Source organism: Brachycentrus maculatus, unplaced genomic scaffold, assembly GCF_059751285.1.
Source record: "Brachycentrus maculatus isolate JH-2025_06_01 unplaced genomic scaffold, ASM5975128v1 h1tg000758l, whole genome shotgun sequence".
Taxonomy (NCBI): Eukaryota; Metazoa; Arthropoda; class Insecta; order Trichoptera; family Brachycentridae; genus Brachycentrus; species Brachycentrus maculatus.
In genome coordinates this window covers 41,326-45,670 of record NW_028281488.1, presented here as the reverse complement: position 1 = coordinate 45,670, position 4,345 = coordinate 41,326, and the positions used below count along the sequence as shown (strand labels likewise).

At 35.5% G+C, this 4,345-nt stretch overlaps 1 pseudogene; it reads right to left on the bottom strand.

The window, feature by feature from the left end:
* Positions 1 to 739: 739 nt before the first annotated feature.
* Positions 740 to 1,372, bottom strand: LOC148300274 (peroxiredoxin-2 pseudogene; annotated as a pseudogene).
* Positions 1,373 to 4,345: the final 2,973 nt, after the last annotated feature.

Here is a 4,345-nt window from a genome sequence, read left to right as displayed (position 1 = left end):
TTTGAACAATTTCTGGATGTCAACTTCTTTAAATAATTAGCCAAAGCCGAAAAGAACTATGCCCAGAAAAAAGATGAAGAGTCGATGTGCTACTTATTGAACTATTACACAGATTGTGTTAATTATTTTTAGAGCATTCAAGAAACAGTTAGCTAGTATTTTCAAGATAAGATACGTGAGCTTGCTCATAATGTTCATTATAATGGTAAGAGGTTGGAAGCACGGAAACATAAGGAAAAACTGAGAGATAATGTGGCAAAGATCATGGAAACTGAAAATACTGAGAATGCTCTTAATAATTAAATTGAAAGATTCAGAAATTTAAGGCAGTTAGAAAGAGCCAGCATTACTGCGCAATAATCAAAGCTTGAGGAAAGGTTAAAAAAATCTAAGAGGTTAATTAGTAAGAGCCAAAGTGAAACATTTTCGTTTGGGTCGATAAGTAGCTCGCCAGATATCAGGCGAAATGAGAAAAGGATGTAGTAGAGTAAATAAGTAAAAGAATTAAAGGCGAAAAATCTGTTTCTTTTCAAAAAGGATATATATTCTTCTGATGAAGAAGGAACCACATTATGAAAGTTTGAGGACCATCCAAAATCTGATTGTATATTTTTAGTATGTATTACTCTTATTAATATTCCCCTCTTATATACTATAATAATCAAATGACCGCTATCGACGCCTTTATTGGCTGCCAATTTGTCATTTATTTGATAGCTATTTAAATAAACAAACCTTATATGAAATGATACTGTTTTGTGGATGATATAGATCAATGGAGATTACCAATTACCTCTTTGTAGTTATTTTGTTTGGGGTCTGGGATCATGGTTTTGGATCCAGGCTGCCAGTTGGCTGGGCAGACCTCACCATGTTCGTCAACAAACTGGAATGCCTTAACCAACCTGAGGTACTCATCTGGGTTTCTTCCAACTGGTAAGTCATTGATTGATTGATGTCGGACTATTCCTTTACCATCAATAATGTAAGTAGCACGAAATGAGACGCCTGCATCAGGGCCTTATTCGATGAGGCACCCATAGTCTCTAGAAATAGTCTTATTGATATCAGAAAGAAGTGGGATATCCATCTTGCCTAAGCCTCCCATTTTCCTCTCTTTTTGCGTGTATTCCATGTGAGAGTACTTGGAATCGACAGAACATGCCAAAACTTCGCATCCAGCGGCCCTGAATTATTTAGCCTTAGTGCCGAATGCAATGATCTCTGTTGGGCAGACGAAAGTGAAGTCAAGGGGATAGAAGAATAGCAGCAAATACTTCCCAGCATAGTCAGAAAGCTTGACATCCATGAAATCATAATCAAACCAAGCAGGGGCATTGAAATTAGGGGCAGGTTTCCTCACCAGCGACATATCTTCACAAAATATAATACATTCATTCGAAATTAACCATAATTAATATCATCACATCTGCAATCCAGAATATGATTCGAATTATAAATGATATAACTCGACATCAAACTGGCTCCTCCCTGCCAACCGACATCTCTCGCCAGCAGCCAGTATTAAATCTGTCTCTCTTATTTACTCATCCTTATCCCGTACTCTCTGCTCCTGTACAACTATATCTTAATCTGTCTCAAAATATACAAGTTAAAGCTAATTGAGGAGTTGGATATCTTTGATAAACTGTTGATTGTCTTGGCGATTGTGAGACTGATCAATATGTTTGTGTATTTGTTTTGGAGTCTTCCAGGCAGCTTTGTGGTGTTGATGGTGCTATGGTTGGTCTTGCTGTTGGCAATTTTTGTGAAAATGGCAATAGAATGTTACAATTGGTTTAAGAGAGTTATGTGGGGGCTTAGTTTTACTTACTGTGTGTATTTTGGCTGGAAAAACATTATGGTATATAGGGAGTATTCCTAGCTATAAGCGGCAAGTGTCTAGTTTCAAATTGTTGTACCTGTATATATGCCGATGATGGTCATTATCACAATCATCCTTGCAATAAGCTGCCATGAACTATGGACCCTGAAACAATCACTCTCAAGCGCAAACCTAATTCCCAAAACAATACAAATATAGCTAAAAAACCGCAACAGTTTCATTTTTCTAATTAGTGTGTCTTCAACTCTTACATTTCTTTTGATAAGTTTCCCTAATCTGATGAGGTAAGCCATTGGGACTATATTCTTTTATTTGTTGCTCGAGTGGTTGCCATTAATGATGGTATACTTTCTGATTCCTTTTCGGATTGTTCGCGAAAATAATTAAGTCTAAAAAAGTGAAGAAAATAGAAATAGCAGAAATAGTTATTTAATTGAAGTGGAAATGGTTTAGATTAAAGGAAATTGAGTAGTGAGAATGAATGTATAATATGAAGCATGTCTGTGTCTGCGTATGTGGCTATATTGATCTTATGTTTATGTCTATTTTGCAAATTCTTTATTCTGTAGTTCAATTTGAATTAATAACATCCCATATATTTTCATATATCCTTATAAGCACTATCACATCAATAATATTTTATATCGATTTTGATTTTGAGTAATTATTTAATTCGGTTAATCCCTCAAAATGCAACATATTTTCCAAAACACTCACTCTATCCCCTTTTGAATCATTATACTTTGGGTCCTATAATTAGCGCATTCTTCGAATCAAATAGGAAATGAGTTTTTAACACAATTCGGCTGTTTAATTAGCATTCAGATTTATGGTTGACTCAAACACATTCACCATTTTACTCAGCAAGTAACAAATATCTTGTGTTAATGCTTTGCTCCCCAGGTTCTATTCATTACAGATCAACTCTGATGTATCGAAGATCAAGGCTAATCACTCTAAAAATCCTTCCCATCAAAAATAAAGTATTCATAATGTTCCGAAAGTCTAGACGAAAACCCTTGAAGGGAAGAAGCGGAAATAAACAATTCCTGAATCTCTTGAGCTTTGCGAAAGAAAGAATGCTCCTGAAAAGAAGGATTAATTCTCAAAAAAGTGGGGGCTCATTCGGAAACTAAAAAAGCATTAATCTTCATGGCCATTCCGAAGCCCTGTCAATGCCAAGACACTCGACATCCCAAACTATCATTAAATGATTCAGAATCCCATGGATTTACATACAATCGAGGAAAGACTCAGGAATGACCGATATGAGCACATCAGCGAAATCGAAAGAGATATGAATCAGATTCTGCTCAACAGCTACAAATTCAACCACAAAAATGAATCCTATTTTAAAACGACAATCGAGTTCGAGAAATATTATATTAAGCTGAACAAAGAACTCGCGGCTGAAAGTAACAACTAATCTAAATAACTGCCGTAAAGGCATAACAAAAAAAAAGAGGAAGCCATAAACGATCTTCACGCTTCGAAGGAAGGTGAAAAGATTCCTGAGTTCTCAAATTTACAGAAGGAATTATGCGGTATTATAAAAGTGATGCACGAGGTGCCAACCCAAAGGAAGCATAAAGTGATCAATGGCTGCAACATTCGGTACTCAAGACATGAAAATTCTATGAGCTTAAAGGAGAAGAGATAACTAGCCCAACAAGTCCGACTAATTGAGGATCAAAGCGCGTTGATCCAGATCCTGAGGATCATCAAAAAGTATGTAAAGGAAAGAGAAGAGTAAATAAACAGCGCGGGCAATAAGGACAAGAACAAAGATAAACTCTCTGTTACAAGTTTCAAAGAAATAGAGCCATTTCATGCGGGATCGAATAGCATCGAAACTATCAGTGTTGATTTTGAGAAGTTGGATGGCAAGGCCCTTCGTGAAATCGAAAACTATTTGAAGATGAACAAAAAATATCAGTAGAATATTCAATGGGAAAGAGATGAGAGCGATCTGCAAGGTAAGCATCAAAATCGAGCCAGTAACCTATAAATAGACAGTGAAGATTATCCTATGAATTAATGATTGTATTTTAAAGCAAATCGATTAAAATCATAGTATTTGAAAGATGCACAATTGCATTATGAACTCAAAACAGTCCATATAAATAATTATTGTTTTATTATTCAGCCTCATCCATTAAGATTGATGAATATAATGAATAATTGAAAAAAGCCGATTAAGAAAGCTAAAGAATAATGCAATCAGACTACGACGCTAAAATTGTCCTCCACAAAAATAAACTAAGCAAAATCATTTCCGAACCTTATCCCATCGCAATCAAAAACACATATAAGCTTACGCTATAAATAAAAAATGAAGAATAAGTAGTGTTACAGAAGTTCAGCTACATCCTTTTTCCTGGAAATCCCTTCCGTTACATATTCGGAACCGCAACGAAGCTCTTCGATTATATTCGAACAGGGGAACATACTGTAAATCGATAGGATGGGCAAATTGTGTTTTTTTTAAAAAAGTCTGAA